The following is an 18,760-nucleotide window of genomic DNA, read 5'->3' as shown; positions in this document are numbered from 1 at the left end:
AGAAACTGATGCCCACAAGATTTAAATTTTGGAATTAGCCTTGACAACAACCTATTCTGACTTTCAAGTGTCTTAGGCTTAAAGAGAAACAAAACAAATCAAAACAAAAATCATTAATTTTTTTTGGCTTGGCAGGCATTCTTTGTTTACAGTTATATGAAGGCATTCCTACTTAAATTCTTTTGGTACGGCAGGTTATTAATATTTTATATACAAAATATATAAACAGCTATTTGTATGTAATATCAAGAGAATATACAAACATATTTAGTCTATCAATACCTTTTCCAGAACTGAGAGGGAAAGATGACCAAAAAAACCCAGGTACTTTGAGATCACAGAGTGATGGCTGGGCCTATTAGGTCCTACTGCACTGTGCGCATCAGCATTTAGAGCCCCAGAATGATTGCTTTTTGAATGATGCCTTCATTACCAGGAAACTGCTTACAACTAAGCAGGATATGCCCAAAGCTTCATGTAATATCTTGGCTTCTCTATAATATTTTGATTGCACATTCATAAGAAGATAAGGGCTCTTGTTCTTTCAGAAAAAAGAAACAGGCATTTTAAACTTGGCAAGTTTTCTGGCAGTAAGTATTCTACAAGGGTTCATGACATTTCCATGAAGCTGTCTATAATACATCACCTATCAACCTCTTTGACACTATCTACACCAAAACATCCCAAAGGCAGTCAGAGGTGAAGGCTCTGGAGTCTAATTAACCTGAAAGTGTCAAGTTTTCAAATTCTCTCCAGCCTGAAGATCCTAGGAAATTTCATATGTTCATTAATTCTACAAATATTTATCAAGTTTAAGGCAATGTTAAGGATACAAAACTGGATAAGAACAGGTCCTTGCCTCCAAGCACCTCAAAATCTATTTGTTTCATAAGAGAGGGCTAGCGTGAGCTGTAAGTGGGCTGAAAAATTCCTAACAAAAATTCAGAGCTTTTCTGCAGTGAATCAGATCTAGCTGATTAGAAAATCATTTCTTAGGTGAAAAGGATTTTGCTAGATGGAAAGAGATTGTATACTGTCTTGAAATGGCTATAGTTTGTTTTTAAACCCACCGTGCGATACTCAAGTTTTAAAATTTCTCTCAATAAATTTCTTATTTACTTCAAGCAGTTCAGCCTATTTAATGCAAGAATTTAACACTATTTTTTAAAAGAATAGGAAGCTATTAATAGCCTTTGATAATCGTGAAAGATCAAAAATTTTAATAGTAATGTTGTGTCCATTGTGTTATTTAAAAAAAAGGGAAAGCAAAAATTCATAGCCTCTAAATGTAATTGGATCCTGGAATAGAAAAAGGCCATTGGTGAAATAACTAGGGAAATCTGAATGAAGTCTATAATTTAATAGTATTGTACCAATGTTAGATTCTTAGTTTTGATAAATGTATCATAATTACATAAAATGTTGACATTAGGGAAAACTGGATGACAGAGTGTATGGGGACTCCATTCTATTTTTGCAACTCCTCGGTAAATCTGAAATTATTTTAAAACAAAACGACTAAAGAATAATACCAAGTTATTGTTCAAAGCTATTTAGTTTTTCTCATATCTTAGTGTAGACGTGAGAGAAGGCAAACAGGAGCACCCGAAATTGGCCAGATAGATAGGCATTATCAGGCCTTTTTTTAAAATAAGAGCATGGAAGTATAGGCTTCCAGTGGCTCTTTCAAATGTAAAATGTACCACTCTGCTGTGAGATTTAGAGACAAAACCCTATAATTCTCTTTGAGATTAGAAATAGAAGGATCTTTCAGTTTATTCCAGTGCTTGTCAGTTTATCCATCAATACATTCCTTATGGCCAGAGAGTTAATGTGCACTTCAGAGGGTATAAAGGTTTGCCAGAGATGACGCACCTACGGATACAAACTATCTTCATCATCTCAGGTTTAACTTTAAAAATTCATTCAATACATTATGTTTTATATTACTTATCTATTTAACTGTTCTCTTGAAGTTCTTATAAAATTGATGACCAAACTAAACAAACCAAAGCAAAAACCGAAGCTCTTATATGTTAAAAAAAAAATTAGCTGATTGTATCTTGTTGATCTAAGGATATCATTTAATCTTAGATGTATATAAAATTTGCTGAGGGGTGAGAGTGGGAAGAGGGATGTACTATAATTTGAGAAGCCTAGAGTTCCTGGCCTAATAGAGTTCATGCAATTTGCTCAAGACCTGTACCACCTGAGTGAAGACCAACAACTCCTTGTGGGTGTGCACGTGGGTCTTGGCATGTGGGATGCCTCACTCTCACTTTTCTAGCCACAGAATCCTTCAGTCAAGGAAGCTTTCATCCCAGATAGTTCGAGAGGAACCTTCCCTTTTTATGTTCCCTGCCCTTTTTGTTTGTCATCTGCCGTCTTTTCCCCACATGGAAAAAGGGAGGACATTTTTCAGTATATCAAATTCAGTCAATTTAGCAATCCAGGGGACTGGCATGCATTTAAAGATGCTTTTCTTTCAGCTTGTTACACTGACAAGACCATTGTTATGGAGTCTGAAACACTGCATGAAAATAGGTGCCCTCCAGAGTCCTACTTCATTAGTCAGGTCTATAGAGTACAAGGGGAAGCAAATTCAATTGTATGACTTTAGGCAGTAAAGATTAGAGTGCAACTCTGATTTGAGAAAATCAGTCCCTATATTCCATTTATATAATTAAAGGCAGGTCAGTTTGAATTATTTAGATAATCCCCCTATTTATGGATTGGATTGGCTTAATCACTTGACCTGAGATTTATTACTCAGATAACATTTCCGTAATTGCTCAGGAAGTTCAATGTTTGCTTGTTTTTATCTTTAATTTCAGTTGATGACCAAAATTAGTATGGTAAGAACTGTTCTACCTAGTATTCTATCAATTAATTAGAACTGCAGTACAATGTACATGGATATAAATTGCAATTAGCCTGATGAACTAAGAATCTTAAATATTAAATTGCATATCCATGTTCTAAAAATTGCAACAGGAAATATAACACCCTATGTTTCTGGTATATGGTTAACTTTTGTAACCAAAAAGTATGTTTTATTTTTCTTTTCTTATTAGGGAGAACAAAAAAACCCAAAAAAACAAGTCAGCCTGTCTGGAAAAATCAAATCAGCCAACTCTACCCATTCCTGTGTAATTCTAGAAGTGACACCAAATCTGATCTTCAGATCAAACTTACAAGAAACTTTATACAGACACATTCAAGAGGGGCATGTTAATAAAAGTCATGAAAGAGGTATTGGTAATATGGCGCTGCAACATTTTAAAATTATCTCCTATTTTGTCACAAGGTAAGAGTTGTTTCCTCTATTTTTCCACTGATGCCCTTCTGAATTCACTTTTAAACATCTTTTAAAAATTGGAAAATGTATTTGCCAAGTTTATAATTTACTCATTTTCATGGGTTATAAGTTTAAAGCATAATTGTCTTTTCTATATGATATTATTCTAATCCTAGCACATAGTTGAAAGGAAATTGCTAGATTTACCTATCCCCAGTATTCATGGAATATTAATGCATTGGATTTCTCCTCTGTGTTTCTCTTGAGTTTGTAGGAAAAGCAATGTGAATTTTAATCATATCACATCATATAGGAGGTATGAAAATTTTTCAACACTTTATGCTATTTGGTAGAGTTTATTCTTTTGCCTGGTATAATATCTAAAATTGCATTTTGAAGCATAAACTCAGAACAAAAATCTCTCACTTAGTTTTTAATAGTCACCCCACCAAAGACAGCAGTGAACCTTCTGGAATCTGAAGATAGGAAAAAATATCCCCCAAAATGAAGCTAAGCCATAAGACATAAAACTTGATTTTGTAGTCCAGATACCCCTTCTCCCCTCTGCCACCCAAATATCCCTAATTGTATATATATAATATATATATAGTTAACATATATATAACACATATTTATACAGGGTGGAGGGGTGCTCATGGGATTATGGAGTCTAAGAAGTCCCAGGATCTGCATTTGGCAATCTGGAGACCTAGGAGCTCCAATGAACTCAGGAGCACTGAAGGCAGAAGAAGTGGATGTTCCAGCTCAAAGACAGTCAAGCAGAGAGAATGAATTTTCCCTTACTCTGTTTTTTGTTCTATTCAGGCCTTCAACAGATTGGATGAGGCCCACCAACACTGGGGAGGGCAATCTGCTTCACTCAGTGAACGTGTTTAAGAAAATATCTGTGCACCCCATGGCCCAGTCAAGTTGACATTTAAAATTAGCCATCATACAAATTAAATCATGGTAGAATGTCAGAGAGCTTATAAGCTACCTAGATATTTAGCCTCAGAAGAGTTCTAATGAGAGACAACCTATGCCTCAAACTGCAGCATCTGTAATTTCTACTGTTTAGCAGACTTAACCTCCTCCCATCCTCTGATTCCTTGGAAAATACTTCCTCCATTCTATATGTTTCTAATGAGATATCAGTTATGCTTTAGTAATGGTCAGTCCCAGTACTCTATTCCCCTGGACACACTGAATAGAAAGAGAAGCATATTTTGCAAGCAGGGCCAAGGAGAGCCCTGCCTGGGATTCATATACAGCTGTAGAGAAGAATGCTGCTTTCTTTCTACTGGTTGTCAAACCAGGATGGTGTGAAGTTGTGGTTTCAAGTGGCCATCTTCTCTGGCCACATGGAGGAAACTGTAACAAAAAGTAAAGAGACCATCATGCAGAGAGAAGAGACAAACAGAAACATGACATGGAGGGGAAGACAGACTGTTAAAGATTTGAAACTCTCGATATAGTTGGCCCTGAAGGCATCACTCCTGGACTTTCTGCTTAAGTGAGATAATAATTTTTTGTTTTAAGTTCATTTGAATTGTGACCAAGAGAACCCTGGTTAATACAAACTATGGATTCCTCTGCAAAGTGTCATGAAAGATAAAATGCAAAATGTCTTTAGAAGCAAACAAACTCAAGGGCACTGTTGAGAGCCCTTATGAAGTTAGATCTCCACCAACCTCTGAGAAATTGGCCAATGTCTGATTTCATAACTATACACTACACAAGGGCTGAAACTTCATGTTTAGTAAGCAAAACTGTTATGATAGTTCTTTTGCTAATTAAAATACTTTTGCTAAAAAAAGAAGGGTTCCAAAAGGCATAGAATGGCATCTGGGTCCCAGGGATGGGTCACTGTCTCTCGCCTTTTGGCCCCCTTCCCCACATACCCTGCATCACAGCATGGCCTTCCACTATAGCACACTATAGCACACGTTTCTCAATGTCCTAATATAACATCAGTCACACAATACAGTGTCCTGCAGATGGTGGATTGGTTGGATTGTGCTGTCAGAAATTTAATACAACCAGAAAAGACATAGAAATCATTGTATCATCTGGAGTAGGGGGTGGTGGGGGAGGGAGTCATTCTATTCTGTCATAGTATAAAAACTGAAAAATATTCTCAAGATAGATATTAAAAGTAAAGGAAAATGAGGAGCCTCATTTTATGGAATGACCAACCTCTCATTTCAGATTTTTCCCTCTCTCATCTTTTTCAAGTTTATTCCATGTCTCTGCCTAGAAGGTCCCTGTGTAGCCAGACTAAGGAAGTCAAAGCTTTTCCATCTTCTACCAAATCCTAGTCAGTATAATATATTGACATAAAAAAAGCAACATTATTAAAAGTCAGATTTGGGCCAACATTGTTTTTTTCTTGACTCACATATTTTCTCAGATCCTCTGGATCCACAGAATAACCAAAACACTAATCTCTCAGCCATGTCATTTGAACGGTACCAGCAAAATGAGCAATAATCATCCCACGCTCTATCCATTCATTACAGCCAAACCCCCTGTACACAGATAGATGCCATGTTGAACAAGAGCCTTATCCCAGCAGCTCTTCCATAGCATAGAGCTCTGGCATTCACTCCCTCCAGTGAGGTCCCTCAGCAAAACTCATATAGTCTAGCAGACTAGGACTTTGAAGGAATGTTTCTTTAAGGATTTACTACAAGTGATTTTAGGAGAGGTTCCTTCTAAAAACAGGAGGGTTTAGCTCCAAAAGAGCTCACCTTCCTTTTTGTAAACTTCACCATTTTCATGTGGAAATAATCCATACAGATTTAATATTCTCAGCATTTATTCATGTTTGTGGACTTCCTTCCAACTCCCACACACATTTCCCACATCCTGCTTCTCTTGAAAAGTGGAATATTCTAGGTTTGCTCGGAGTGGAGCATAATGGAATAATTGTTTCACAGTTCCCATAAACTCTGCTTTCAAGTGGGTCCTCCAGGCTCTGCCCTTCAACCACATAGTATGTTGCAGTCTCCTGTGATCCAACTAGACTCAGATTCTTCCTCCCCTCCTCTCACATGGTCGGGTGCCTAGACCCCGACCCCTGCCATTTATGGCTCCTCTTTCTCTTTTCTTAGACTTTCCCATTGTTCGTTATGCTATGTGTCTTGATCATTTGCCAGCTCATCATGTGTGGTTGAACTCTAATCCTCTCCAGAGTTAAACTAATGAACGTGTTCCCTCTTTTACCACAGAAAATCAATTATTTTTGCCTTAACATCAAATGCCTTAAATAGCTACTTCAGAAACCCAAAGGGATAAAGGTAGAAACCTAAGCCAAAAAACCCACCAAAACCACATCTCCCCGCCAAAAAACACCCCAGAAACACTGTTACAAATAGCAAAGCAAGGGTCAAAGGCTGACCCTCTCCTATTGAAATTTATCTTTCTCTCTGTTTTCCCATACATTTGAATCTAATTTGTTTTCCCTCAAAAGGTGGAAGAGCTTTTCACACTTAGTGGAATTTACTTCTAAAGTATTAACGTTAACATTACCAAACATTGTAAGTCCTGCTTCACAGTTTATATACTTGTATATATTGTATTTAATATATGCATATGATTCATAAGTACTTAAGTAGGTCCCAGATAAATAAATACTCATTTATTCAACAAAATATGCTTTGAAAGCTCCTGATGCCAGAGGAAGGGACAGTGACAAAAGGCCAACAATTTGGGATGTTCTGTGGAAAATGGATTCTATGGTGCAAGAGGGGATATGTGTAAGTTAGTTGGAAAGTTGGTATGGTATAGGTGTGGAGTGGCCTGGATTAGAGTGGGATTGGTAGTGGTGGTGGAGAACGAGAGGAGAGGGATTTGAGAGAGATTTAGGGTGTAAAATCAATAGTCTATGTTGACGGACTGGATTTTGGGTTTGGGCAGGATATAATTTCCAAAGTGTGATGTGTCAAGGAACTGCTAGGTTTCTGGATGTGTTAACTGGATGGTTAAAGTACTGTTCATGAAATTAGGAAGCAGTGGGAGAGAACACTTAGGGGAAGTAGATTAGAAGTTTGGTTTTAGAGAGGTTGAGTTTGAGATACATCTGAATTCATCCCAAAGGAGATATCAGATAGGTAGTTGGATATATACGTCTCGAAGTCAGATGAGCGGTCTGTGCTGGAAATACAAACTTGGAAGTTGTCAGTGTGTGGCTGTTAACACCATGAAAATAGATATGGCCATCTGGCGTGAAGTTGTAGAACGATAAGAGTCCCTAGGAAAGTGCTTCCAGAAGGAGAAACTATCAAAAGAGACGAAGAGGCTAGGGCCATAGGACTAGAAGGCATTGAGGGAGACTGCAATAAAACACATAATAAAACAGATGCTGTAAATATAAACTCAATGAAAATATGGCTAATGATACTACAAAGTCACATAAGAGATTTTTGTACTTATGGACACGGACTTAAAAGCTGTTTCTGTGTGTGTGATGTAAGTTTCAGAAAACTGGAAGGGATGGATGAAGAGTGGAGTGGCTGAAGTAAGCACATGCCAGGCAACTTCCAAGTGCTTTACAGACATAATCGTATTTAATCCTCACAGTAGCTCTTACAGATAAGGATACTAACTGTTCAGACAAGTGAGACAAGATGACCTGCCCAAGCTCACACAGCTCTGTGAGGCAGCAGTGCTAGAGCTCAACACCCAAGGTTAAAGATATCTGATTGAGTTTTGTTGTTGATTATCTTTTTTTTAATTAATGATGAAATACTCTTTCTAAAAGTGAAAGCGGAATAAGTTTGCAAGTCACCTTTGAAATATTCAAAACAAAGAAATAAAACATGATAGTCTTTATTTTAGGGTGTTCCTTCTCATTTTATGAATACATGAACATATTTTTAAAACATATTTATAAAAGCATCTGCACCCTGCCCCTTGCTCTCCCTATTTCCACTCTGCAGAGCAATCACTTTGAACACTTTCACCTGTGTGGTTGCTCTTGGTTATGCTGCTGAATTTGTTTTCATATTTCTAAATGATACGCGGTGGATATAGCCCAATTACACATGCCCACTCTCCCTTCTCTTCCTAGCCAATACAATTATATCATGATTTCAGTTATAGAAAACCATGTTATATATTGGCATAACTTTGTAAATATTGTTCATTAGAGACAGATGTATCATGTTTATATTTTCTCTTGAGTTAATAATTGCTTCATTTTAACTCGCATGCTTTTTAATAAACCTATTCTTAACTTCCCACCCTAAGGTGACATATCCTTAGTGTCACCATAAGCCAATCACAAGCTGTTTCAAAATGCTCGTTTGTCAGCTAAGCCCTTCCATTTCCCAGCATTTTCATGCCTGGTTATGTTTTTTTTTCTTTCTGTCTTTTTTTTTTTTTTTTTTTTTTTATGGTACGCGGGCCTCTCACTGTTGTGGCCTCTCCCGTTGCGGAGCACAGGCTCCGGACGCGCAGGCTCAGCGTCCATGGCTCACGGGCCCAGCCGCTCCGCGGCATGTGGGATCCTCCCGGACCGGGGCGTGAACCCGTGTCCCCTGCATCGGCAGGCGGACTCTCAACCACTGCACCACCAGGGAAGCCCCCCCTAGTTATGTTTTTATTCTCCTGTTTACTTTCTGTCTCCCAGCTTTCCCTGGAGGTGTGCTCTTCTCTTAGGCTCTCACTCCATTCTCTTTCAAATGGAATCTATTAACAGAGGGTGGAAAGCAATCTGATACCTGTCCCAGGTCATTGACATTTTGAGCACTGGATCCCTCAACTGTGAAATGTAAGGACTTGTTCCCTGTAGAAGGCAGGTGAATAAAGGACAGGGGCCTACTGGCACCTTAACCAGTCTAAGAGGCCATGATGCGTCACTTTGGGTGTTGGAGTGTTGTCTCATCAGCCTCACAGCACTGGCATGTTGATTTAAGACAATAACCTTCCACAAGGACCCTCCCTCCACAAGACTGGCGCCATAGTCATTCTTAGTATAGAAACATTCAAGTGAAGGCTGACTTCAAAACAATCTATATACTCTATTAATCTTTCATTAAACCAAATCATTCCTTAAAGTGTAACTTACATTAGTAAGTTGTTTTTCCTAGTTGTTAAAGCACATTATTAAATATTTTATAAGTGATTGCTGTCACTATGTCAGAAATATAAGAACATCAGGGAATTTTACATTCATTCTTAGGAAAGTAATTATGCAGTAAGTTTTAGAGAAAAGTAAACTGGTTTACAGTCACTATTCATTTATTTTTGCAAGGACTATTGCTATTTTAGAAAAATCATGCAACTTTAACTATGTACAATTGAAAACTAGATACTGTTACATATTTCAATTGGATTGTTCAATCTAATTGCCAATCACTGTAATTTGGGTCTAAGCTGGACTTTATAAGGGGCCATATTATTTTGCTCTAAAGACAGTGACAGTCTCTGGTTAAGGACGGCACACAGACCACACTTTGCAGTAAGTGATAAAGCCTCTTTAAGTTGTGAGATCTCTGCTGGTCAAATTCCACCGACAGAAGTTCCCTGGCCTACTCACTGGCTAGGTCAGTTACACTCACAGTGAGGTCACAGCACTGGCAGCATCAGAATTTAGTAGGAAAATTCTTGGGCCCCACTTCAGACCTCTTAAGTCAGAAATCCTGTGAGCAGTTCCTACAGCACTCGGGCCTAAATCAGTAGTTCTCAAACGTTAGTTAGTGTATCAGAATCACCTGGACACCCATTGCTGGGATTGACCCTAATTCAGTAGTTCCCAGGCAATGCTGATGCTGCTAGTCAGGGGACTACACTTTTCGAACTGATGACCTAGGCAAATGAAACACCATGTGAATGTTACCATGTTACTAAACGGAAGGTGACTCTCTGTATCCCATGATTTTGTTCGAGGGAACTTACCTGATTTCCTTTGGATGTATGCACATGTAGGGAAGAAAAGGGAGAGTCCATCCTTTAACACACACTTATGACACCTACTCTGTGGCAGGCAAGAGAAAGACAAGGACCACATCCTGGAGTTCACACCCTAGCAGGGGAAAACAACAATCAACAAATAAGAAAACAAAACATTTTGTTATGGCTATTTTACATGCTTTAAAGTGCTAAAAAGAATAAGTGCTGTGCTAATAAAGTGCCTAAGAGGGGAACCTGAGTATCTGGGGGAAATCAAGAAGTGATTTTTCAGCTTGCAATCTGAAGGATGATGTATTAGTTTTCTATTGCTGCTGTAACAAATTACACAAACATAGTGTTTTATCTTACATAATGTTTTATCCTACAGTTCGGTAGGATAGAATTTAGACACAGATCTCACTAGATAAAAATCAAAGCATCAGCAGGACTCTATTCTTTCCTGGAGGCTCTAAGACAGAACCTGTTTCCTCACCCTTTCCAGCCCCTAGAGGCTGCTCTTATCCTTGGCTCATGGTCCCCTCCCTCTGTAGCAACACCAGCAACACTGTATCACTCTTCAGGCACCTTCCTTTAAGAGCCACATTATCCTCTGACTCTCTTTCTCCTCTCTTGTCCACTTTTAAGGACCCTTCTGATTACACTGGGCCCACCTGGATAATCCAGGCTCATTAAGGTCGGCTGATTAGCAACTGTAATTCTATCTGCAACTTAATTACACCTTAGCATGTACACACAGGTTCTGGAGGTCAGGATACTGCCATTTTTAATGACTAACATTCCGCTTACTACAGGTGACATGAATTTAGCAGAGTTAAAAGAAGAGAAAGAACGTTCGAAACACATGTTGCTCTAAAACCAACATATGTGGGTGGAGACCCAGGGAATGACAGGAGCGTGACATTTAAAAAGGGGAGCGAACTACACTGTGACCTGAGTAAGAAAGTGAAGGAGAATATGGTGAAAGAGGAGGATGGTGTTTAAGAGACAGGGTCTCCAGAAGACATAAATTTACAAACAAATTAATTAAAATTAAAATTTTGGCAGAGGAGATGAATGAAAACAAAAAATAAGCCACCAGAATATGCTGAAATCTTATTAAAGCAAACATACCCCAAAACTTTTATCCATGTAATGAGCAGACATATCCAACTCTCAATTTCAAAGTGACTATTTCACTTTGTAATAATGGCTTATCTATTGCTGGGAATGCTTAAAGTTAGACTCAGTTTTCCAAGATTTCTGCCAGAAATATCAATAGAAGAAAGGTCACTGTTCTTGAGAGCTACGTGATAGGTGAAGAAATTAGGAGAAAGAAAAGTTTCCATGTTATCTTTCTTACCCAGGCAAACTAGTTTTTATCTATTTGATATGATAATAATTTTTAAAGGATAATTTATCATTATGAGCAAATGTTACACGGAAATTGCAATGTAGAAATATTTCCTTTCTGGCATCTAAAATGTTCTGAGAGACACCCAGGAAGATCATTGGTACATAAGATAATTAGTCTATTTTGCCCTTGGGAAGACCCTAGAAGGGACTACTATTCTGAGTCTAAATGCAGTTCTCTGTGCTAGAGCAGGGGCTCTTAGGCAGCCTGAAACTCCTGACATTACCTGCAAAGTTATCCACATAGGTCTATTTTCCCTGTCCATTGTTTTGAGGGAAGGAGATCGTGGCTTTAATCAAAGGATTCTCCGACTTTAAAAAGCATAAGATTTTTAGGGCAGTAAAACTGTGATGGTACAGTGGTAGATACTAATTTGTCCAAACCCACAGAATGTACACCACCAAGAGTGAACTCTAATGTATGTTACAGACTTTGGGTGATAATGATGTCTTGATGTAGGTTCAAAAGGTATAAGCATGAAAGCAGGAGCACCATCACAACTGATAACCACTGTTCACATGTTGGTAAACATCTCTCCAGATTCTTCTGTCCCTCTTTCTATCTCCACACACATTCACACGTGCACATACACACACACACAAGTTAAATGTATATATTTACATATGAATAATTCTTCATAGAAAGAATACTCAAAGTATGTTACGAACATGATTTTATGATACTAGCACAATTTATATATGGTTAATCTCACTGATGTTATTTTCTGTTGGCATTTTTTAATAATGATAAAATGAACATTATGGTGGCTACATCCTTTTACACTCATTTTCTCCTTGGGAAAAGTGTCAGGGTGTTATTTCTGCTTCAAAGTATAAAATAACTTAATCAACATCATATTTCAACATCAACAGCATATTTCTCTCATCAATCAGCCTTGGACTGATTGGTAGTAATCAGAAGGTAATACCTTCTTTTGAGAATTGCCTTTATTCTCATATTGATTGACATATTTCTCTTTTATTAATTGAATTTAAAAACTCATTTCAGATGATAATAATTTATACATTTTGACAACATGTATTTTCAGTTTATAATTTTAACCTTATGTATTAGCTAGTGTAGACTAAATTATTTAACAACTAGGCCTCTACATTTATAATGGCTCATTCAGTGAAGTGGTTTTGGGATCCAGGTGCTTTGATCTTGTGACTTTACTGTCAGCTCCTGCCTTATCTTCATCTACATCCAGCTGAGGTGGGGAGAGAATATGGAGGAGGTACACTGGCCTTTTGTAAATCTTGGCCCGTAAGTTAGCACGCATTAGTTTCACTTATATTTCACTGGCTACACTTAGTGGCAAATGGGATGGGGAAATTTAGTCCCTGGCTGGGCTGTTACTTCCCATCTACAACTGTATACTCTAGGAAGGATGAACAAAATTTAGGAAACAGATACAATTTCTGATACAACTTGGACCGTTTCGACAAGCAGAAGTTTTTCAGTTTTATGAAATTAAATCAAACATTCTTTTTCTTTGCAAATTACTTTCTGATTCATTGCATAGGACCATGGAGACTGAGCAGAATGTGGTAACCCAGAGCTCGCAACACTCTTCTCGTTGGGCTGGGGAGATAGAAATGAAGTTCAGAGCCTCCGAGACAACCAGGACTTGAAGGATCGAGATCCCAGAAAAAGAGGGGACTGCAGAAAAGGAAGCCCGCCCTTCTATAGATAACCTACCCTCAATGCATTTGCTGACCCCGAACCAGTGCAAGTCTTGTGAGAGGCTTTGAGAAACCATGCGGAAAGCAGCTTCCAAAAGGCTAAAGCTTTAAGCAAAGGACACAGTGATTGGATGGTTCCAGGAAGACTGAATTTTGAGTTTACCAGGGAGGAATGGCTCAGGCCCAGGAGGAATGAGAGCCTGAAGGAGCTGTGCTCCAAAAGTAAGGGCAGATCAAAAATAAAATAGCTTAACCAGATATAACTGCCTACCAGAATGAAATTAAATCTCCTAAAAAAATAATATCTGGTAATTCCACTTGATAGCTCTCTGCACCTGTTTATGACCAGAGCGATAAACTGGTTACAGGGAACCCGGAATGATTCACTACTTTCCCTTCTCCTCCCTTATCTTTTGGTTTCACTGAAAAAATGCTGGCTAACTGCTTTGGAGATGTAAGGTTGCTTTTATTTATTTATTTATTTATTTATTTATTTATTTATTCATTCATTCATTCATTCATTCATTCAGAGGACATGATTTGCTTGTCCTGCCATGAGTTAAGCAGCCTCTGTGGATTGTTAGAAAAAAGGTTTTCTTTCTTCCTTTTTATCTCCTGTGGGCCATGGAGATCCTACAATTCTGGAATAGTTGGTGGTTCATGTTTGACTTGGCTCCGGTTATAAACTGGAATTTTTACAAACCAAGAATTTATTATTGCCATTTAAAAACAAATTGTAAAACAAGCAATTGGTTTAGGTATTTGATATGAAAATATAGTCCCATTCCTTTATTTTAATGTTGCTATAGAACTGGGGGCAAAAATACATTCTACTTCTCAATTTTCCATGCTCCATACTTGCTCTCTGTCCTTAACACTAAATGTGCTAACTTCCTTGTTTTTAAATCACATTTTTAGTTTCAAAAAACTTATTTTTGTTACGTTCTACAAATACCTTCCATTTAAATTTTTTAGAAAAAAATCTAGAGGGAAAAAGCCATAGAAGCTAAAACTTTTCCTACTTCCAACAAATAAGAAGAGAATAAGTCTGCTTGTAGAAGGTGTTTTTGAAAAAAAAATTAGTTTCTAATTATATCTTGGTAAATAAACTTTATTTCTTGAGCAAAATGGGTTTTTAAGAAATATAATGTGAGATTCTGGAAATGGAGGGTGCAGCAAAAAGAGCATGCACCCTTTCTATCATGGTATTGCCATCCTATTGTATTTCAGGTTGTGGACAGCACATTAAAATTATATTGTGTGAGTGTGTGTGCAAAAAGTAAGGGTCCAATTTAAGTTCATTAGTGGCATCAATACAAATCCTCTGGTCTGAAATAGAATCCTGCCCCATTCTCTGACACACACAGAAATTAAGAGTATCCATGCATGTCAAATACAGCTTAAAATAGCTGGGCGTTTAGATAAACATAAAAACTATGTTCTATAAAAGTGAACTAAATCCTGTGGGGCATGTAGGAAAAAAAATAACTACTTTTGCTCTATGCTTTTGCCTTAAGGATATTCATGAAAGAGGTTTTTTTATTTTGTATTTATTTGAAACATTTCATAATTAGTCCCTAAAAGAACTGTTAGACTCACCATAAGGTAGAGAAAATAAATACATTTTTAAGGTCTGGATTTCTATTATATTTAGATTTTAAAAGTTTAAGCAAAGCTTGCTAATTTCACTCCATTCTTTTTGTAACAGAACCAGTTCACAAACTTGTGGTGCATCAGTTTGGGAACAGTTTTATTTTACCTGTACAGATTTCAATTTTATGGGTCTTTTACTTTTCAAATGTATAATATATAGATATGCTCTATCTTTATACTAACTCATTCCATTATAATTTTTACTGAGACTCTCATCTGTTTACCTAAATCTTTGATGCTTTAGGCCCCATTTTTCAAAGCAGAATTCATTTTGTTCTTTAAAAGCATTGAACAAACCAGAAAATGCATCATACCATATACTGAGATGGAAAATGCTGAATTTGTGTGCTTTTTTCCCAGTAAAAAAAATTTAAAATTTTATCAAGTGACATTACATATTTTCTACAATTCAATTAAGAGTTAATAGAGATGCTAAGAAACAAGACCTATGACTAAAAACAAAGAGAAAAAAGACAATATAAACAGACCCACAGGTGATTCAGGTATTGAACCCATACATTAGTAACCCCTAAAGAGTATTTTCAAGAAAATAGGTGAAAAATCATCAGATCCCAATGACTTCACCAATGAATTCTTCCAATTATGTAAGGAATTAAGCTAGCATAACCTTGACTCTAAAACCTGACAAGTCATTACAAGAAAGGAAAATTACAGGCAAGTTTCTCTCATGAATAAAGATATATAAATTTTTAACAAATACTGTCAAATTGAAGTAAATAGTATATGAAAAAAGAATACTATATCATGATCAAATTGAGTTCATTCTGGGAATGCAAAGTTGGTTTAACATTTTAAAATTAATTTAATTCACCACATTAAAAGAAGAATTTAAAAGCTGATCATCTCAAAAGATTCAGAAAAAGAATATGATAAAATCCTATAACCATTAATGATTCTTAAAAAAAACGTCTCGGCAAACTAGGAACATAAACTTCTTGAATCTGACAAAGTATTTATAAAAAGTATCTATGAAAACATTTATACGTAATGTTATAATACTGAAAGTTATCACCTTGACTTTAGACATAAGTTCAACACTGTGCTGGAGATCCTAACCAGTGCAATAAAGAAAAAAATAGAAAAAGAAAAAGGATTAGGGATTGTAGATGAAGAAATAAAATTATCCACTTTTTATAGACAACTTGCTTGAATCAGTGGATAATCTATCAGAATTTACTTTTATTTCATTTTTATATACTAGCAACAGTTAGAAGAAATTCTTAAGAAATATACTATTCATAATAACATCAAAAATATCAATACATAGGGATACAAGACCTCTACACAGAAAACTATAGAACATTATTGTGAGAAATTGAGGAAACCCAATAGAATTAGAGAAATACATTGTGCTTAAGAATTGGAAAACTCCACGTTGTAAAGACATCATAGTTCCCCTACTGCAGTGCAAGCCCAGTCAAAATAGCAGTAGGATTTTTTTAAAAGTAAAACTTGACAAGCTTTTTCTAAAACTTACATGGAAACACAAAAGGGTCTTAGTTAAGACATTCTCGACAAAGAAGAGCATTGTAGGAGGACTTGTTTTACTAAGTCATTATAAAGCTATTTAAGAGAGTGAGTTGCTGAAGCAAGGATAAAAGAATAGACCAATGGAATAAACAGAGAGCTTATAAAAAGGCAACAGATGTAGAGGTACTTGGTTCATGAGAAAGAACTGGGGGAGATGGGAAAAGAACAGTATTTTTAATAATAATGATAATGGAAAAATTGGGTATCCATACAGGAAAAAAAATGCAACTTGATTACTATCTCATACCATACACGAAACTAATTACAGTTAAAGTATAGATATAAATGTGAATGACAAAACACTAATAATTTAGAGTGCAAGAAAGATTCAGATGTCCACTAAATTTTTCCTCAAAACTGTGACTACTGAAGACCATACACAAACACCATCTTCGGGGCGTCTCCAGATGACTTCAGGGAAATGAAAATATAACTCTTCACCGCCCCCCCCCCGCAATAAATCCTGCAGAATTCATCAAATGCCATTAGATAGTGGTAAGATGGGAATCCCCAGGTGGTCCAGTGGTTATGACTCCGTGCTTCCACTGCAGGGGGCCCAGGTTCAATCCCTGGTTGGGGAACTAAGATCCCACAAGCTACGTGGTGCGACCAGAAAATAAATAAATTAATTTAATTAAATAGTGATAAGGCAAGATTAGAGTTCTGGAAATTTTAATCTGGTGTGTTTGAGGGGAGTGGACCTGAAAGCGAGGAAATTAAGAAGCCCCAGCAAGATTTGGCGTGTTTGAAACTTTTAATAATATCGTTAGTTTTGAAATGGAAAGAAAGGGGCAAATCAAAAAGACACTTCAAGAGGACTTGGCCATTGGGTTGATGGTGTTGGCAAAGTGGGGAAAGGTCATAGTGACTCAGAGGTTTTGAGGCTTAATCATATCATTAACAAGGGTAGAAAATCAGACAGGCAAACTGCTTTGGGGAAGATAATGACTGAGTTTGAGATAATGGCAGGATATCCAAACAGAAATGCTCAAAAGAATGGTAGAGATAAGTTACTGGAAATAAAGGGGCCAGGCCTAGAGTGACAGAGTAGGATATCAGTAACGTCTGCGGGTAAATGACACATGGCTGGCTACTCACTGTCTGTCCCAATTCTCTCACATCTATTCACTGAGTTACAATTGTGGTGTCATCTGCGTACGCTCGGCTGGTTTTGGAGTAGAGGGGAAAGGACAGTGCTGGCATAGAGACTGACAATTCTTCAGAGGGCTGCCTGTGAGTAACTCTTAAGTCACACAGATACTAAGCAAAATTGTGAACTAAGCTTGTCTTAAGGCCTTCTAGATAAAGAGTTGTATCAATAGACCCTGGCAAACTACTCCATTATTCCACTAGCATTAGAATCTGTCACGTACTTTCTTTCATCAGTTAAGTTAACCCTCACCCAGCAGAATATTAGTGGGGTATGAAGCCTCACCTGAAGACCAGTCCACTTAATTTTCTCAGTTGAGCTGAGGAAGGACACTGGTCATCTGGTGTGGAAGAAAAGCCTCTTCATAACTCTTTTCCTATTCTCTCTGGTACAGGGATAAGGCACTAGATAAATATTCATGGCCGTGCATAATGGATGTCATTGGTCACTGTCCCTCGAATGAATGGCACCTGTATGCAAAAAAAAAAGAAAGTCATTATTTAATGGAAAAAAGTTCTAAGTGGTCCAGATTTCAGAGGACTGCATAACCATGAATATTTATGTAACACGTTATCGTTTAAAAACACTTTTTAAAATCTTTTCAAAGCTTTCTAAGTGAGCTATAAAAATTCACCCTAGCCTAGAATAGGCATGCATGCTAAGTGCCCAGAAGTGCCGTATCAACCCTCTACTACAGTTGAGGCTGTGAAGGCAAATTCTCTCTCCCCTGCTCCTATGAAATCAATTTTTCTAATTTTCTCTGTAAGAGTTCTTATTTCCACATAACTCCTTGATAACAGTTATTGCTCAAATTATGTTTTTGACCTTGAGGCCCTATTTATAGAGAATTTTTAACAGGGGGAAATACTGGGGCAAGAGAAGAAATCAAATTCCTAGCATCTCCCATAAAGACCTGCTTCAAACAAGATCAGGTCTTTATCCTTGCCTCCCAAGAGAAAATGGTTTTCTAACCCCAATAAAGAGAATTCAATAAAATAAAATAAACAAGAGTAAAGGCACGTGGCCAAACACACCTGGGTTAGGCATACAAATCATTGCCCTAACCAACTAACCATAACTTTCACGGCCGGTTTATGATAGTGATAAAGGCCTCAGTG

The 18,760-nt window shown here is 37.2% G+C and overlaps 1 long non-coding RNA gene across 3 annotated transcripts in view; it reads left to right on the top strand.

Moving 5' to 3' along the window:
- The window catches only part of LOC111181065 (uncharacterized), a 56,664-nt gene that overhangs the window by 34,103 nt on the left and 3,801 nt on the right, over window positions 1-18,760 (top strand). For 2 of the 3 annotated variants that reach the window (XR_002646352.3, XR_002646349.3), the window contains exons 5-6: window positions 3,075-3,307; window positions 13,129-17,725. This is a non-coding gene — a long non-coding RNA (uncharacterized LOC111181065). The remainder of the gene's footprint in view (window positions 1-3,074; window positions 3,308-13,128; window positions 17,726-18,760) is intronic. The other variant, XR_002646351.3, reaches the window with a different exon arrangement.

Source organism: Delphinapterus leucas, chromosome 9 (genome assembly GCF_059928025.1).
Source record: "Delphinapterus leucas isolate spDelLeu-1000000601 "Yukka" chromosome 9, BTC_Dleu_Yukka2, whole genome shotgun sequence".
In the NCBI taxonomy this organism is placed as follows: Eukaryota; Metazoa; Chordata; class Mammalia; order Artiodactyla; family Monodontidae; genus Delphinapterus; species Delphinapterus leucas.
This window is presented reverse-complemented; position numbering and strand designations above follow the sequence as displayed.